General features: G+C 41.9%; 1 protein-coding gene and 1 long non-coding RNA gene across 4 annotated transcripts in view; one reads left to right on the top strand and one right to left on the bottom strand.

Moving 5' to 3' along the window:
- Nucleotides 1-15,033, bottom strand: part of LOC105196366 (transcription factor Ken 2) — a 39,332-nt gene extending 24,299 nt beyond the window's left edge. Inside the window, exon 1 of one of the 3 annotated variants that reach the window (XM_039448398.1) lies at nucleotides 7,539-8,749. The gene's annotated coding sequence lies outside the window, so the exon portion shown is untranslated. Of the gene's footprint in view, nucleotides 1-7,538; nucleotides 8,750-11,542 lie in introns of those variants that run through there. The other 2 variants (XM_039448399.1, XM_011162285.3) reach the window with 2 other exon arrangements.
- Nucleotides 15,034-15,366: 333 nt separating this feature from the next.
- On the top strand, nucleotides 15,367-18,604 carry LOC113003432. The gene is made up of 2 exons (XR_003268471.2): nucleotides 15,367-15,499; nucleotides 18,070-18,604. It is a non-coding gene; the product is annotated as an uncharacterized LOC113003432 (long non-coding RNA).
- The last annotated feature ends 734 nt before the right edge of the window (nucleotides 18,605-19,338 follow it).

Raw genomic sequence — 19,338 nt, forward strand, 5'->3', positions numbered from 1 at the left:
TATATTTATTATCTTGAGAAATATACCGCCTCATATATATCTAGTAATAAAAAAAACATGATTATATATAATTACACGATTTTGTATACAATTATAATTGTATACAATATGAAGAGTAAGATATTATCAGGCATATGGTTATAGAGGGAATTTCTCATCTGATTACGTGTTCACACATCTTTATATATAAAAAATTCTATCCGAGCGTGTAAAACGTCGTTATCGTCATTTCTCGTAGAGAGTCTTTAAGGAAAGAAGCGCGAAGAAAGGCGGGAGAAAGCTGAGCCGATGAATTTTTCCACCCGTTAGGTACTCACATCGGATCGACCGCGGGGGTCCGGCCCCGTACCTCCTCGCTACCGTTTCTTCAATAATACAATCCTTTTTTCTGCGTCGCGTACAGGTACGTTACACGGAGGCGTAACAGGCAGGCGGCGGTGGCGGCGGCGGCGGCAGCGAGCGAGCGAGCGAGCGAGCGAGCGAAAGAACGAGCAAGCGAGTCCCGAAGGGGCCGCGAGTGCGCAAGCCGGGGCCCCGCGATAGATGAAAGTGAAAGGAAAGGTAGAAAGGGTTGGCGGAGGTAGGTAGGTACTCGCGGGGCCGCTGTTACTCCGTGCTGTTACTCGCGGTATATGCTCGAGCCGCCCGCGGGGCCCGCGCAAGAGCGCGAGATTTACAATCGCCACGAGCCTCAGAACGGGCCCAGAAACGAGCGGGCAAAATACCAGCCGGGCGGTCGCCGCGCCGCGCGGTCGCGTACCTGTGCAGAGGCGATCGTATGTATACGTTGTATCCGCGGTATCGCGGATCGCGCAACGCAAGCGGCAAGCTCTCCGAGCGCGGTAAGAGCGGCGCGAGGGACGATCGTGTTTTCTCGCGAGCCCCGCGTGGGCGCGAGCGGCTCTCCCGTCTCATGCGATTCCGCGCCCGACTTTACGATAATTTTCTGTTACGACCCGCCGCACGCACCGCGCCGCGCCGGCCGCGACGCCAGGCACGGGATTCGTAGCCGCACATTCGCCAAGCTGTAAAATTGTGTAATATTCCGGTGGCGAAATTACGCTCGTGTAATATCACGTCTACATGGAATGTCTGCGGACGATCAAAGCCGCCCGAATTACGATAATCCTTTCATTTTCGGCGTTACTGTAATAATACCGAAAACGACTATGCTCAAAAGTAGCCTACAATCTCGTGAGAATATATGTCTTTTGAATTACGTAACAATGGCGGTTGTACCTAGTTTTTTTTTTTCATGCAACCCCGATAAAAAGTATTATACTATAATAGATTTCGAAATTTGTATATCTCTTTAGCCACGTCAAAGGACCATGGGCAGTTTGGTGTTAGGTAACTAGGAAATAAATTTGAACAATGATCTTCTACGTGCGTGGGATAACGCGAGTTGTAGGACGCAAATCGCTTCCCGTGTAGCATTTCAATTTATAATATTGGCTCTGGCTGTACATTCGGAGCATGCTAAAACATATTTCTTGCGTCAATATATGCAACAGGTTTCAGTACCGATTGATTAATCCTTGTAATCAATTTAATGTGCCACATTTAATTTAAAACGTTTCTGTAAACAATGACTAAATAAAAATTCAGATTTCGCTCCTTTTTTATTCTCTCGCGAAATTATGTAAACAAGTTTTTGCGCGACAAAAAACAATGAATAAATATGCACACAAAAACATTCCATTCTATTTTACAAGAGATACACTTCTAAAAATAAAATTAATTAATTCAAAGGAAAAAACCAATTGCTAAATTTTAATTTATGAAAGCAGATGGTAACGAAGAAAAAGTGCAAAATTACGGTTTATTTTACGGTAAATATTAGTCGACAAGTCACTAGCAAAAGTTCGAGCAGATTGCGCATGGAACGGCACATGATAAACGGCCAACTGTTCCGAAACTCTGTAAGAGAATTTACGAGACTCTCGAGAGTCAAACTTTCAAGGTTGCGACACGTCCAGGTAGACGGGTTTATTCGATCACGTAGCGAACGGGTTGATACACGAAATGCGTGCGAAACTTTCTTCGCAAACTATATGATGAGGAGCACGGGCGACGCGTTGCGCACGAGGCTCATTCAGAGACTTGATATTTAAGATAGCACAACGCGAACAACCATATTTCGTACAATCAACGGAAATTTCATCGGCCGTCGTAATCGTACCTGCCAATTCGGCACGACTCGGCACAGGTGAAAGTATACGCGGCGAACGAAACATTTTCGCCTAACGTCCTAAATCGTGGAAGTCACGCTTTTCGCAAGCCGCGGCGGTGGCTATTTAGTAAACGCGAGGAAAACGACGAATTTCGAATTCTTAATCGTTCCTCGACGAATTATTGATAGAGCTGCGAGAGCTCTTGATTCATTGATATTTCAATTGCGAGCACCCTTGTATATGATAAAGATTATTTTCTTTCTTATTTTATACTTGTTTTCCTTCGCAGTCATTTTAGAACCGTGCATATAATATGTATACGCAAGTAGCAAAAGGAAAAGTGCATTTTAAATGGCGTACTTTTAATCGCAAATGTGCAATTTCTAGCTGCACCGAGCCGCAGAAAAATATTGTTCTCGTGCCAAGAAAAACGATTACTCAATTTTTGTTTTCTTCTTTTAACGCTTTAACGCTTATCTTTATGAAGATTTTCTTGATAATAATCTTAAAATACTCTCAGTTACTAAAAAACAAGTAATACTTACTTAAAATAAACCTCTGTGTATACAAATTCATACTGCGAACCACTTGAAATAAGTAAACATTGCTTATTACACAAATATTTTACAAGTTTCGCAAATCTAGTAAGTTTATCGTAAGCATCGAATTTATTCAAAATATGTTCTGAAGCCTAATAATGTATTCAATCCTAATAATACTTTAATCAAGAATATTAAAATTACTTATTATTATATTTTTCTGTGATGAAATTTTATAATATTCTTGGAGGAAGTATAAATTCTTTTTTTTAGTATACTTTAAAATAATTATGAAGAAAATATTTTTTGTTAAAGCATTAATAACCGTTACTTTATTAATCGCTTTTCTTTACAATAGAATTTATATTTTTCTGTATTGCACTTTGACTTTCCAGTCATAGATAAGTTTTTTTTACACAGATTGCTCGCGAAGATTACAAACCGTTAGTAGGATTCCGACTATTAGAAAAAAGTGAATTTCTAATCTTGACGTGATCGTAAATATCCATTACGAAAGATCCGGATTTATGTCACACGTTGATAAATGTTGCACGCCTAGATTCTAATGCACCTCGATATGGCGATGTAACAATAATGGACATGAGCTATATGAGTTCGTCCAATTAAATTCCCTTCGCTGAATCGACAAACATATGACAATGATAACTACAATCCACGTTGGCTCGCACATCGATTTCCACGGCTAATTTTGCTATTACACGCGACAGTAACTGTAACAGAGCGATCATTTCTCCAAGTTCCTTTGTGGTGTACAAACGAGTTTCCTGCAACGAAAAGTCTTTGAACAGTCGTGAATAATCATTCGGAATTAGCCTCTCACTGCAGCGAAACGAAGCAAATGATAATGGTATCCTTCGGTCACAGCGAAATGACTTTCGTATATCCGGCTTCGAAACCGTTCGGAAACATAATTTATTCGCTCCCGAGTTGTTGGACTCCTAGCGATCGAATGTGAAACGCTCAGGGAAAATTTTTCCGAACAGTCACACGCTAGATTCCCTGACGCGCTTACATACAACAAACTCGCGACACCTTTGCCCGCGATTCTACACGCCAGCGCGAGCATAAACAGAGAGTATTATATACGTAAATTTATTCGCTGTGCGTCCGTAAACTTGCAACTTTGTGCTACTTTATACAAACTGCTGCGCATTACATGTCGTTAGGTCGAATATGTCCCCACCGACCTAGTGAATTCAGATAAAGTATCGTCCTTCGTATCTACACGTCATAACCGCGCCCGCATTAGGTCGATATTGCGCAGACATTCGACCGTCGCACGTATCAGATCGACTGTTCGAAAGCTATATACACGGAAAATTTTTGGAGATATTCGAAAAATTCAAATAAAAATTCTGTGGTTTGCAACAAATATACGCGACAATTTGCTTCTGCAAAAGCGTAGCACAGTTCTGTCACACTGATCTGTCTTTAGACTCGAATAACTAGTCAATAATTTATAACTAAGGGAGTGTATTCTAGTTTAGAGCGCAAAAAAGTTCAGAATTTTCAAAGTTAAAAAAAAACTGCTTCACGTATTTTTCTACACTTTCACTCATCTATTTCCACATATTTAATAAATACTTATAAATTTTGATATGGCTAAATGTGTTCACGTTCAGTTTGTGTGTTATATAAATTTTAATTTTTTACATTTGTTTAGTTGGCTAATTGTGAGACGATTTTTCAGAAATTACTGAAAAATAAAAACTACTGAAACTTTTTCGATTTTAACCTTTGTACATATGTAAAATGCATGTCTATTGTTTGAAGTGAGGTTATTGCGGTATTTATAAATTAATGATTTTTTCATGTATGTTAAATTCAATTTTGTCAAAAAATTCAACAATTGTTTTCTTACGCCGCGTCATTTTAATAAATTGCAGTATATATTTTATTTAATCTAGTTTCTGTGATAAAACAGACATGTATTTTATATAAATCCAAAAAATGAAGTCGATAGCTTGGGTAGTTTCTGAAAAATCGTGTCAGCCGACTTGAAAAGTGTTTATTTTTGAATTTATGTAACACGTAAAAAACTAATAAACATTTAGCAACATTAAAATTTATATATTTACTAAATGTATGCAAGTAGATGTGTAAAAGCGTAGAAAAATATGTGTAGCAGTCTACTTAAAAGAATTTTTTTTGCAACAGGCCACTTTTCCGCTCCAGAGGAATATTCTTTTAATGCTAATTCCAGTGGTCGCAATAACTTTGATAAAACGATCGATCACCGATTGTTTTCTCAATCATCATTTAATACTTTTACAATAAAGCTCCAAATGATCGATGAATTGTTTCTTCAACAAGTAATCTCAATTTCTCGTAAACTTGGAATATGACGATCAGACTTACAAAGGGTAAGATAGTTGGTAATACATAGCTCGGTAAGGTCAACAAGTGAAGATCCGCGGGACGATTCGCGTCGTCGCGCGGATCGATCGCGAAGACGCGGGAGAAGAGAAGCGCGCCGTGGCGAGAAACGGGAATAAGAACTTCCTCCCTCGCGGCGCGAATCGCACGCGCGGATTCCCACGGTATGAGATAAGGCGCAGGCCGAGAGATAAAGAGAGACCACGAGAAGAGATGTGAAGGGGAAACGGGAGAAAAAAAAAGAGGAGGGAAAAGGATGATGGGAAGAGAAAGGACGGGGGAAGGGGGAGGATGTGAGGAGGGCGCGGCGCGGAGAGGGAAGGAGAGCTCGGCGAGGACGATGTGGGAAAAGAGGAAGCTAATCAGAAGCGGAAGTACGCTCTGGCGAGGCCCGAGGCCTTGAGAAGGCATAGTCGGCCGCGTGGCTTTTAGCTCTCTTAATTGCAACTTCATTTAACGCGCCGTTCGGCCAATCCGGACTTCGCATGCCGGGAACAGCGCGTCTTAATAAGCATCTTATCGCGTACGCGAAGAAGAAACGCCTGAGAAGGGAACGGACGAACCGTGGAAGGTGGAAAAGTACGAAGCGAAAATATGAAGCATACACGAAGAAAAGTGCATTGTCTTCCCTCGAGATGAATCGACGCAATTCGCGCTGCAAATGGGATATCATATTTTTTTTCTCGTCATCTTTAACACGTCGCAAACACATTGCTTAAGCATAAGTCATGTTTTATTTCTACAATTTTTCAAAAAACAGACTATTGCTTCAGCTGTTTTAACTTTAAATCTGAGGAACGTGTACATTAGTCTTACTGTGCGATATTTAATTGTAATTGAATAATTATAGCCATCTAGGAAAAAAAAATGAACAAAATTGCACGAGCGAGTGAGTTAAAAGCGTGTTTATTTTGGAAACGCGGAAAACGATACCGCAAAATCGATAAGGGATTTACGAATATCCAATTAGCACTTGGTACGTCGTTTATCTGGATTGCGGTTATCTCGCGATATCCACGTTAATGACATCAAGCCGCGATAATAGAATTCTCAATAGAGTCATTGATAAACACTCGATAATAACTCGGTGTGCATTCTTCCGTTTATTCGCGGGGACCTGATCGTCGCGAGCAATTCTTCCTTGAAAATGAATAAAAACTATTGATAATTAGAATCACAGTCATCATTCTGGCGGATTGTCACTAGCAGAAATAACTCGAGCCAGTTTATTTGATGCGAATCCCATATGACTCACTCCGCGGTTCATTTTAATTTTTTTCATAATGTAATCGATCGATATCAGTGCGTATCAGATGCACTCCACATCGCATCCGATAATATCGCAGATTACGAAATCATTTATTCTCACATTAATTGCGTAACCGATCACTCGGTAATTGAAAATATCCTCGAAAAGTGTTAAATAAAATGATGAATAATAATGACAAATTAATTCTAAAAAGAAAAGATAAGACTCGAAGTGTCGATTAACGTAGAATTTGAATGTGCGCCATTATTTTTGACGATTACGAAAAGGAAAGTGCATAATTAGACGTTATTATTGACGAAATACGAGAACTCTTTCCCATCGAAATGTTACATGCAACATTTGACGTTCGCAATATTTTTCTCCTTCAATTAGCAGACGCAAATGGGTATTAATTATTCATAATTGCTTGGCACAGAGATACTCTTTTCGCTCATCTTTTTCTCATGGCCACGCAACATGGTAATTGCATGTCGAGTTCGGGCATCTCTGCAAAGCGACTTCGGTAAATTTAAGGAGAGTCACGACGGAATGTATTCGGAGGCACAAATAATTATCGTCAAATGTTTGCGGTCGCGCGTTAAATGATTTGGCCATAAATCTCCGCTGCGAATTAGGTTCTCGATGTATAGCTTAACGAAATCGGACAGTTGACATAGTCAAATTTATTCGCGCAGGCAGTAGTGCGAATGACATCGTAGCGAGCTGTCGCTAATTAACGTGAAACTCATTTGCGATTTATGTTGAACGCTTTTAAGTATTAAAAATTATCTGTTGCAACATCGGTTTTAACTCAAAAGAGTTAACTGTTTTCGATTTCCTTTTCCAATGCTTTACGCTTCAGTTAAAAGATAATGATTTAATTAGCTTAAAAATAGTCTGTCATGTTTGTTTCACACGAGATAATATTTAAAAAAAGATAAAGATAAAATAAATTATGTAAAAATAATGAAACTGAAAAAGCGTAAATGGACGTAAAAGGACGTGCAACGAATGAGCATTTCGATTGCGAAACACTATTTCCTTGTTTGGATTCTGTCAAAAATAAATAATTCGAATTGAGAAATGACAATAAATTTTCTCCGATTGTCGAATTTACAGAAATTTAATTTGCACGCGTATCTTAAAAAGAAAGGAATATTTGCATCAGCTGTCGCTTACCAAAGGAACTTTCTCGCGCCGCGATTATTGTCGTGTCCAGAAAAGAGCGACGCGCGCGTGATGTGGCGCGAGCGAGCGAAAAGTCGCGGGAACACGGAATTTCGACTGGTTCACCTTTCGGGGCCCCGACGGTGATTTTGTTGCTGCATTCGCGATGTATACGCGTCGATGCACACTCTATGCGGCCCGTGAACTACGTAAGAACGCGAGCCGTGCGAGCTCTCGTCCGCGAGATAATGGCAAGATGAATGCGAAATGGCGAACGCAGAGGCACCTTTCGATACGCGACCTTGACTGGAGATCGCTTTTTCTCCGCGATTCGTCATTCCACGCCATTGATGACCACACTGGACTCCACAAGAGGAGCGGCTCGTCGTTTCTTCTTTTTTTTTTCCTTCCTCTTCTTCTCTCCTTTTTGTCTTTTTCTTTCGAAACGGTTACACAACAATCGTCCATATTGCGACCATGGTGCGCCGCTGAACTTGAATTATTATGCTCAGAAGAAGTTTTCCTGCCTTCCCGCCTCTCCGCCGTCTCTCACGAGAGAGTTTACAGCTGCCTATTACGACGTATGATATTAAGCGAATATTATTCTGCTGCAGGGACGGTTTCACTCGGGTTTCCTGTTTTTCCTGCCCTAATTTTTTTATTTTTTTTTATTTTCTTGTTCCCGAGACAACCTCGAAATCTTTGCAACCGTCAAAATATCGCCAAGTACCTACTTTCAAAATTTTTACACATATGAATCATCAACGATAAGAACGTCAATATAACGTGTTTATTCGTCAACTACATATATTTAGCGTGAACACATTTATTATTAAAATTTTGCACCGCATATAAAAGACTAATAAACCAATATCAAATATTAATAAAAATGATAATCAGCAAATATCAATAAAAAAGTTATTATGTGCATAATAATATAATCGAATAAATCTCGCGTGGTGTGGCGTTTTTTCTATTTTTTATTTTTTTTAATAGAATTACAAATAAAAAAATTCTAAAATTACATGCTCATTATGTTTTCCTGCTCTACGTTTTCCTTCACGCGATATTATCAATAAAATACACATATATAATATAATTGAACAATAAAATAGATATCGGTGCGATATGTAATAAAGACTCACATCGGCTTAAGAATGTATAGGACATTTCTAAAACATTAAGAAAATTATAAAAAAATTACAAATTGTTTTATATTGCATTTGAAAATCGTAGAAAAAATTTGGCGATAATCTGGATAAAAAATTATTTCTATAAGAAGTTAACATGTATTTTAATGAAAATATAATTATTAATGATCAATGAAATAAAAAATAATGAAAAAAATCTGAATTTTTTTTTAAGCACTTTAAATATTCAAGATGATTTATGTAAAGTTTCACTGCAATGCAGAGATTAGTTCTGTACAATAAACAAAATTTATTTATTTATAAAATAACTAAACAAACAATTACAATAAAACTTTGTGTAAATCATCTCGAATACTTAAAGTACTTATATAAAAAAATTGAGATTCTGTTTAATGCAATAATTTAATTTTTATAACAGATAGAGTAAATGATGTATAAAAATATGTTATTGAATAAAACTATAATCGTATTCACACAACTTTTCTATATTTATATACTTATTTGAAATATTAAACACACTTTCAAATTTTATTTACTTTGCTATATATGTCCGATACATCCTTAACATAATTCCCGCTTAATGAGTTTAGTTAAAAACTCCTACGCGTTACATAATTTAACGAAATCTCTCAAATGGAAACTGGAACGTTTTTTTAAGAGACAATAACTATGTCACTTGCGTTTCGTGGTCCCGCTGATTATATTTTCCCATTGTCAGCGTTGCTCGCCGCGATCTATCTACCTGTCTCTCGTTACACGTTAGGCCTGGCCATCGTTTTTACTACCAATTATGTCGCCGCATTAATTTGCACCGCCTCTTGCATCCAATCGCATGGAATGTCAGTTCACAATCGTGACAATTGCCTCATTATCGTCGGCAGTTTCACCATTTCGTTTAGATACAAAATTGATGGCATTATCTTCGATGACAAGTGGAAGATTAGACAGATTGGGTGACACCACACGTATCTAAATGTATGAACGAAAATTTGTGTCTATTAATAACGAAAATATATAAAAAGAAAACACTCTGAAGAATCATATCACCGCGTTCTCGGGCGATTAGCGTCGTCACAGATCAATACCTGTATCGTTTCACTTTATCGTATCATATCCGTAAAAGTAAGTGCAAACATTTTCCAACGCTTATGTCAACATTGCATCATCGATCATCCTTAACCATCGCTTAAGCACGCCGAACTAGTGTAGCGAGAGAAATTCCATCAAAATATTGAGCGACAATAGAAAAATCAAGTTGTTTTAACTTGGACGTCGTAGCACGATTTATCCTTACTCGTATATCTCCTCTTTATCTCGTTAATTGTCTCTGCACTGATATACTATTGAAATATTATGAATCAGCAATTATGCAGAACCATCAGAATTGTTTTCTACACGCTTGAACAACTTTGAAACTAATCTGTTTTTAAATCTCCACACAGCGAGACAACATGTTCTGAATCATTCGAATCGCCGAACGTGATAAAATTAACACAATTATTCATGGACATAATTATAGTCTGCAGAACATAACTAAGACTCGGAAATGTCGGAACTATCCAAATTGAATAATTTGGATAGTTCAAAAGAACAAACGTCAAATAGTTTGAATGTTTTTATAAAATATTGATAATATTGTGTATACACATTCGAAGTTATTGCATTGGAATAAAAAAATAATTTATAAAGAAGATTAATGCGAAAATAAATAAAAATCACACTTTTTTAAATATAAAGATGCATTTTCAATGAAAACGCATTATAACAAAATGTATTAAAAAATTAAAAAATTAATAACATATTTTTTTAAAAACTATAAAAAAACTCGAATTTATAATTTATATAAAGCTTAGATATTAAAATAAATCTATATTTGACTTTTTCTTTCTTACATTTTTAAAAATTTTAAAAAAGAAAAACTGCTCTTTTGTTTCCAATCATCTTTATTATCCAAACTGTTTGAACTTCAGCATAGCGACTGATCGTTGCTTAAGTTCAAACTGTCCGAAGTAGCCGAGATGTTCATTTTTTTACTACTCAAACTTTGAACTACTCAAACAGATCGAGTATACAATATGGGTGTTTCCCAGTTGCAATGTCTCTAGACACTTTCGTGCACACGGCGATACGAATTGCGTTCCAATTGTCGTAATCTTTGACACAACCACTACACATCCGTATACTCAGTCCGAAGACTACTAATCGACTATCTAAGCTTGTATTTTTTAATGAGAATTAAAAAGTTACTAATCGCGACGGTCATAAATGAGATTAAAGCAATGAAAGTGCAGTTTCTATCATCACCAGGGTTTTAAAAAAATATTAAAGCGAGGCATTAAAAAATAATCCTACTTCTATCCAAAACAGTGCACAATACACATTAGTACACACTTTGTTTCAATTGAATCGTGAACTTTGTACTTTCCCGTGTACGTATGTGTCAAGATGTATCAAGCGTTAGAAAACACTTAATATGTTGGAATCATTTGTCTGTGCCCTAGATATAACTGATGAAAAACAAGCTTATCAGCTTTTTATCTACGCTTTTCGACAAGCGTTTATAACACCTGTCGATCATTCGTACCAGTTCGAACGTAGAATATATAACGTGAGAAACAAGCGTATCGTGCGATGCGTGTGCCAATGAGCGTACTAATCTCTAAGTCGCCCTTTGCAACAGAAACTACCGTTTCACCAGGCGACCAAAGCGAATCGCGTAATTAACCGGTAGCCGACGAAAGGGGCGCGTTAACGGCGTTTCGGTCTCTGCAGAAACAAATTCCCAAGGAGAGAAAGAGCGTTACGCGATTGAATCGGCACAGCATTGTCTGTGAATTATACGGGCTATCATCATTTTTTTCTCACCTTGCGCTTTTTCTACTACTGCGCTCGCTGTCCAACGCGTGATCGGTGGCGGTATCCAGGATGAGCAACGCGACGGAGTATATATCCCACGGGACTACTTCGTCGAGTCACGTGTAAAACATTCTCCTTGCGAGCCGGCGATGACGAGCCGAGATCCCGTGACATCGGCGACGCTGCGGGCACGTGACGTACATTGATATTCCGCAGTATGGATCACCACCACTTGGCACGAGAGAAACAGATCAGTAGCGGTAACGTCGAACGAGAGAAACGTGCACGAGGAGCACGCTCGCGGCGAACTCGAGGTATACCGGCACTATATATCGTATCACTTCACACTCGTGTACGCGTTCTTCGTGCTCGCGATGTCACACAATTACCTATCTCGCACGAAGAGAGAGAGAGAGAGAAAGAGAACAAAAATCTCGACGCCGGTCGAAAACAACAAGAAAAGAGGAGATTTCACCGTCGTTCGCGAGAATGTCGTTCGCAATCAGCCGTTTTTCACGATCCTCCACGTCATCGCGTTTCGTCTCGCTGCTCTCCTGTTCGCGCCCACTCGCGCGATGTCACACACGTGGTTTTGTCTCACAACGCACACACGCACGCACGCACGCGAGCAAGCGAGTGTGCACGCACACTACGTACAACCCACTTCCTCGATTTAGATCATCCGAAACTCGCGCCGCGCGAGGAGATTCGTCAGCCCGGAACGGGATGATTCTTGATGACGTCCGCGACGATGATAAAGGGCGACGACGACGATGACGGCGGTGACGACGAAGAACTTTTTTTTTATTTTTCTTTTTTTTTTTTTTACTTCAACGGGGTCTGCTCCGTTGACTGCCCAGGGTCAACCGGCTGGCTCTGCGCGCGGCACTTTTACCCGTTGGGTACTCTCAAGGACTCGGAGGTGGCTCCTATTCCTTTCTCTTATCCTTTCGCGCGCGCGCGCGCGCACGCGGGCACCTTTTTTCTCCCGCTAACCTTTTTAAACGCACTTTTAATTCCGCTCGGCGAACGCTGCCGCGGCGGTTCCCCGTATTCAGCGGGATGCTCCTTAATCGCGCGGGTTACCAAATTTCTCGCGCCGCCTTGGTGAATTCAGCCGATTCAGCCGATTCAGCCGATTCAGCCGATTCAGCGTGTGGTCGTCGCGCGGCGCGACGCACCGTGACGATCGGTAGGAGAGCGGGAGAGCGGAAAGCGAGTGGATCTCGCCACATCCGGATCGTCTTTCAGACTCGTCCTTCGCTACCGCGGTCTGCTCTCCGCCTCTTTCTCCTCGTTCCGAGAGAGCGAGCCTTCCCTCGCGCCGGCTCGCTCGACGCTTTCCTCGTCGAACCACGCGACGGTCGCGAGGACTCCTGTCCTCCGCGCGAGAAATCCGCGTCCTCCTCCTGCGGTTTTCGCGCACACGGTTGTCGTATCGCGGTTGTCCGTTTCTCCTCTCCTCCTCCTCCTCCTCCTCCTCCTTCTTCTCCTCCTTCTCCTTTTCTCCCTCTCCGTCTCGAACTGTCTCTCTCTCTTTCTTCGCTGTCCTTTTCCCTTCCGCGTCTCCCTTTCCGTCTGTCTGTCTCCTTTCTCTTCTGCGTGTTGTAATCCCTTTTGCGAAACTTCTTGCGCCCGGACGAGGCGGCGAAGTAAAAGCGAGCGCGCTGTCGATCGTGAACTGAAGGAGAGAAAGAGAGAGAGAGAGACGACGGGTTAAATTTGCCCGCGAATGCCGCGCGTCGAATCCTTCCACGGTGATGCTACCGGGATTCCACTCGATGATAATGATGATGTTGATGAAGACCACTCTCTAGCAACTCCGGAAACAAATTACCGGCTGGATACCAGCGACTGTGACCTTGAACATTCGCGTTTCGCGCTGAACGGAGTGAAACGCGCGCGAGACCGATCACTTTCCATCGTTCGTTCTCGCTGTCAGCGCCGTCAGCGTCGTCAGCATCTCGCTCGCTTGCAATGAGTGTCGTGTTTTCGACGTCCTCCTGATCCGGTCCACCCCGACGACGACGGAAAACTCCTCCGCACACGCGCCGATACACCTCTGCGAGCGCGAGCGTGCGAACGAAATACCACGCGCGAGTGTATTTCGCGAAGCAGCGGACTAGAAAACGTTGTTACGCAATGAACGGAGCACTACTCTTCTCTCCTCTCCTCGTCTTCTTTCTCTAGCACGCCCTCTTCGGCTTCTTCTCCGGCACGCGTGGATCGGATAGATCCTCCGCATCAGAGGAGCTTCTCTTCAAGGGCGCCGGACGCGACGCGGGCGTCCGCGATCATGCGAATCCGAACACATGCACGAATTCACTCGGGCGCGCACTCACTATCTCCGTCTCTCTCTTTCTGCCTCTCTCTCTTCTCAGGAGGAAGAACAAAATCGGAAAGTCACTGGAGAAAGACGGGGCAGAGACAGAGAGAGAGAAAGAGAGAGAGGAGAGAGATATTCGGTAGTATCCAGCCTACAGGAGGCAAGATCGGATTTTAGCGCGCGCAGCACGCGCTCCCGTGAGTTGAAGTCGACGGTTTCAACTTTTACTTTCAGCTCTTACACAACGCCTCGCTGGTACGTAAGCGGCGAGTGTGCAACGAGTCCTGGTCTCAACTTCGAGGCTTCTTCTTCTTTTCTTCTTCTTCTTCTCCTCCTCCTCCTCCTTTTTCTCTTTGCTTCTTTTTCTATTTTTTCTTTTTTCTCTTTTTTTCCTTTCTTTTTTGTACTTTTCTCTTTTCCTTTCTTTAACTCTTTTCCTTTTCTTCCTTTAGTCCTTTCTTCCTTTCGACTATTGTACTCTCCTGTAACTCTTTTTCAGCAATAATTGTAAATGATCGTAAAACCAATGACCTTTTAAAGATTGAATTTCTCCATTTGTTAGAGCTGTCAAAACCTTTCGAAAGCATTTAAATCCTTTTCTTCTCGCGTTTAACCAGAAGCGTGTGACACAAAAACGTAAATATGTATGTCTCTCACAGCAGGGGATAAATGGTGAAGGTAATATATCGATTTGCAATCACGAGGGAATTTGCACGTTGTAACGAGATCACTTCAAGCTTCAGATAACTATAGACAACTAGATCCGATCGAATCGATGCACTCCCGCGGGATACCCGGAAGTGGAAGAATACTCGAGTCCCACGTGTTCTCACGACGCAAACACGCGGCGAACAGCGAGGAGGACACTTGACGACGTTGTCAGTTTTCCTCGTGATGGTCCGTATCGCACTCCCGCGCGCGCATAAGCGGTGACACTCTCGATTGGAGTCGACGTATGTTTTTCGCGCGTGTTCGCTATCTCTCTCTTTCTCTCTCCGTCTGTCTATCTTTCTCTCCCGTTTTTTCTCCTTGTTTCATTCTCTCTCTCTCTTTTTCTCTCTCCCTCTCTTTCTTCTTCCCCCTCTCTCTCTCTCTCTCTCTCACTCTCTTTACGTCGGAGGACTTCTTCAGGGAGAGAGGGTTCTCTTCCGGTCTCCGCGATGTGTCTCACTGCTCCTCGCGCCGTCGTAACTTTTGCGCAAAGCCGGGACCCTCTCTCACTCTTTACCACTCTCTTTCTCTCTCTCACTCTCCCGCTCTCACTCTCCCTCTCGCTCGCGCTCTCTCTTTCTCTGTCCTAGGTAAGCGCGAAGAGAGGTAGAGCCGGACGGTCGGCAGGAGGTGGCAGCGGTGGTGGTGGTTGCCCACTCGTTGGTAGTGGTGGCACATCAGCGATACTCTAACGTGTATCGAATGAGTACAACCACGACGGCGATCAACGACGGTAGTGGTGGTCATGGTGACGATGGTGATAGCGGCAGTAGCTGTAACAGTGGCGGGTGGTAGTGGCAAAGAAGAAGCCAGGTGGGCCCCGTAGATTTTACCGGGGTCCAGAAAGGGTTGAGGGTCTAAAAAACGCGTTTCTCTCTGCCATGAGTTCTCGACGTTATATTCTGCCGGAGAGGAGGCTTTGCGAGTTCGTGAGTTTATTTGTAAAGCGATCGTGGTATTGGTTCGATGTGAGTGGCACCTTTCTTCTATCTTTTTCTCTCTTGCATACCCTTGATCTACCTCTTCTCTCTCTCCATCTCTCTGTCTCTGTCTCTTTTTCTTTCTCTCTCTCTCTCTCTCTCTCTCTTTACGCGTCTATCTCCCGTTCTCCCTTTCTTACTCTTTCTCCCCCACCAGGAATACTCCACCTACCACTACCTTCCTCCACTCTTTCTTTCCCCACTAGTGCTCTCACTATTGCATTACAAATAGCTCTCTCGCCTAGGTCTTATTGGTGAGGTGTCGCTCTCGTGCTCTTTCTCTCTCTTTCTCTCCTTCTCTCTCTTTGTGTAATATACAAGCGATTACGCATATGTATAGGTACGCGTGTATGTTGCACGTCTTCGCTTATACACGCGGTGGTTTACATATTCCGCCAGTGCACATGCACAAGGCGATAAGAGCACACTCTCCGGTCTCCATCCGTTTTATTGGAGCACGATTCTCCCGTGCCGTCTTCCTGCCTCTCTCTTTCTTTTTCATCCCTATCTTTCTGTCCTGACTTGCCCGGTCTCCCTTCTACTTTCGTGCTCTCTTTCTCTCTCTTCCTCCTCTTCTCCCCTCCTTTATCTTTCTCTCAGTACTGCTGTAGCGTATACGCCAAACGCACACACCTCAGCGCAGCCTCTATGCACTGATTTCCCATCTTCGTCATTCGGATGCGACAGAATAGTAACACTCCTTGTCACTGCAATGGTGTAATACAAGAACGAGCGTTCGCGTTAATACCATGAGCCTGCGCGCACGTAAAATACGTAAGAATGAAGCGAGAGCCGCAATAATCTGCTATTAGAGTTTCTTCCTAGTTCCTTCAGTCTTTCCGTACTCTTCGTAACCTGCTGACATTCCAGTTTCTTAATTCCGTTGCATCCGTTGAATGATTCATCCTCTTTCTCCCTCTCCATTTCTGCATTTACGATTTCTACTCCGCCCTCTCTCGTTTCTTCCGCCTTATTTCGTCAGACATTTTTTCTTCTCATTCATCATTGGTAAGATGTCCATATGCTTCTGATTCTTACTCCGCCCTCGTACCTTCCATCTTTCCCATTTTCCATACACTTTTCTCTTTCGATTCATTAGTGAAGTGTTGCTCCTCCTATGCATTTCCTCTTCTCTATTCCGTTTCTTTTTTCTCTCAATGTTTTAAAATGCTCTTTTCGATGCTATTGTAGTTTTATCGATCTTGATTTTATCGATCTTTCTTCTTTTATGTTGATTTGTAATATATCTGTGCATTTACATGTCATCTTTTTATCCGTTGTTCTCGAATGGTATTTTGTTAAACTTACTTTTGCATTAAAATTACGCGAAAACTACATTTATACATTTTTTTTTGCATTTAAGACTAATACAGCTATTCGTCATCTTAAATCATTGGAATGTATAACAATTTGAATATAAATGAAAGAGAAGGAGAGAATTAAAAACGAAAGTATTCTGAACTGAAGTATGAATTTACATGTTATCTTGAAGCGTTCGGAAAACAACGGACTGTTCATTATTTCTGTCTAACTTTTCCTTTCTCGCGCCTTTCTCCTGCAACTCCGCACAACTCTTCCATTCATTCTTCTTTTCTCTCTCTCTCTCTCTCTCTCTCTCTCTCTCTCTCTCCCTCTCTTTTACTTGCGCACACTCTTTCGAAAAACATGAAGGCGGCATATAAAGGTCTCTTTCTCATCAGGTGGAATTATATCGACATGCTGGTCGCTTGTTGCAGCGACTCGGGCGTTTTACGAGCGATCGATCGCGAAATGCTTGAATGATTCGACGGTAAACACCGTCCGATTAATGTTCACTACTCCGTTCGCAACTGGACCACGGTGTTTCATTCGTTCGATGAACACGTAGCTCGCAATCGGAGTGCTAGAGCCTACGAGCCCGTATAATTTTGTTCAAAGATTTCAATGCTGCAGAAAATTTATGTCTGCTTGGTTTACTTATCAGAACATCGTGAGAAATGTAGTCGATAATACCGGTTTTAATTCCTACACATCCCACATTTTTATATGAGATAAAAATATTAATTATTAGTTGCCTAGTAAAAACACTTGCGCGAAAAAAAAACTCATCGACCGTCAGGAAAGTACGTCGGAAGCATGTGGATTAATGTAACTGCTTTGTCACGGTTTATATAACGAAGTCGTCATTAAAAAAAAGGTGCTCGATTGTTTCCAACATTTTGAAACGAGAATCGCAAGGAGGTCGTGTCAAAAGCGCGTTATGCAAGTCAAGTGAAGTTCGAATATGCGCGAATGCTCGCGTTGCATCGTTAGTTTCACCGCCGTCCTCACGCCTGCCTTCATTAACGAGAATCGTAAATGTTCAATTGCCATCGTGATTATTCATTATTTACTGAACCGTTTGCATGCGACGCGACGTACTATATATGCTAACTTTCGTGCCGCCCTCGCTTTTAATCCGCTTTTAATATGCGACCGGCACCATTTTTCGTTCTCATGTCGCCATCCACGCTCGCACATCGCTCCAAGGCGGATTGTAGGCGGATTGTCATCTCGATCGGATCTGGTACGCATGACGATGCGTACGGGGGATTGCAGCAACGACGGCTATACTTAGCGCATTAGACGAATCTCGTCCGAGGGCCGCCGCGGACGAAAGGAGGTCGTGGAACAGCTGATGCGGCTGCCGATGCGGCGGTTTTGATGTGACGGCATCTTTACCATTTCAGCGTGCTCTCTCGGCTTCCTTCTTCTAACTGCTGCGGCCTTCCGCACTCACCGATGCAAAAACAGCTGATGAAACGGGGATTCGCAATTTATTCGTAATTCTTTAAAGCAACGTTCATTGTCAGAAGTGCCCATTGACACACCCAGTGACATTACTCAATTGCGTGACCATAACTTTTAGTCAATTAATTTTGTAATCTACGTTTGCGATTCTGTATAGTACGTGTATGTGATAAATATAGATTATAAGATCCGGATAAATAATGTATAAAGGAATTTTAGACAATCGTTAGATCAATGTCTTAAAACTGTGCGAAATAAATTAACAAAGCAAGCAGTCACCAATAATATATTTCCTGCTCCTTGGAATATGCCGTAACGATTATTAGTTTAATTATAGTTAATTAATCTCCAGGTTGAACCGAATAATAAATGTTTACTAACCCGGGATTTACCCTTTTCGCATAATCATGAAAAATGTCAACCGATCATTTAATCGTTAATCGATGAGAAATCCGTGACCTTTTGGGCAAATATAAACTTGCGAGCGAGTAATATCCCTCGTACAGATTCCTCGAGATTAGCGAGCTCGATATCGGCAATCAGTCAATTTTTTTTCCTTATCTGTTTCGTGAATAAATCTCGCAGCCGTGCAAATTGGAAAAATAAATAACATTGACGTGCTAAATGACTTATCAACGAATAAATTTTATCGTGCGCGCAAAAGTGAGCGCATTATTTCCGGAAGAAGCGTCGCAATTCTCACGGCGCGGCGATGCGTTACGCGCAAATATTTGCGCTACGTGCTATCGCAGCCTGATATATTAATTGCGTGGTATATAATTAATTCACGCTTGATCGCCGCGAGTCCGGACAGCCGGTGTGCCATTGGCGATGCCGCTCGCGCCCCAGTACTATTTATTTATTTACGATGCGATCTAATTTACAATCGGTACACGAGAAGGCCAAGTGCGTTGCGTAATCGCTGCAGGGAACACGCGGCTGCTGTTTATCATTATGCGCGAAAGAGAGGATCGAGAGAGAGGGAGACGGAGAGAGAGGAACAGAATCACAAGGGCGCC

Source organism: Solenopsis invicta, chromosome 4 (genome assembly GCF_016802725.1).
Source record: "Solenopsis invicta isolate M01_SB chromosome 4, UNIL_Sinv_3.0, whole genome shotgun sequence".
Lineage (NCBI taxonomy): Eukaryota > Metazoa > Arthropoda > Insecta > Hymenoptera > Formicidae > Solenopsis > Solenopsis invicta.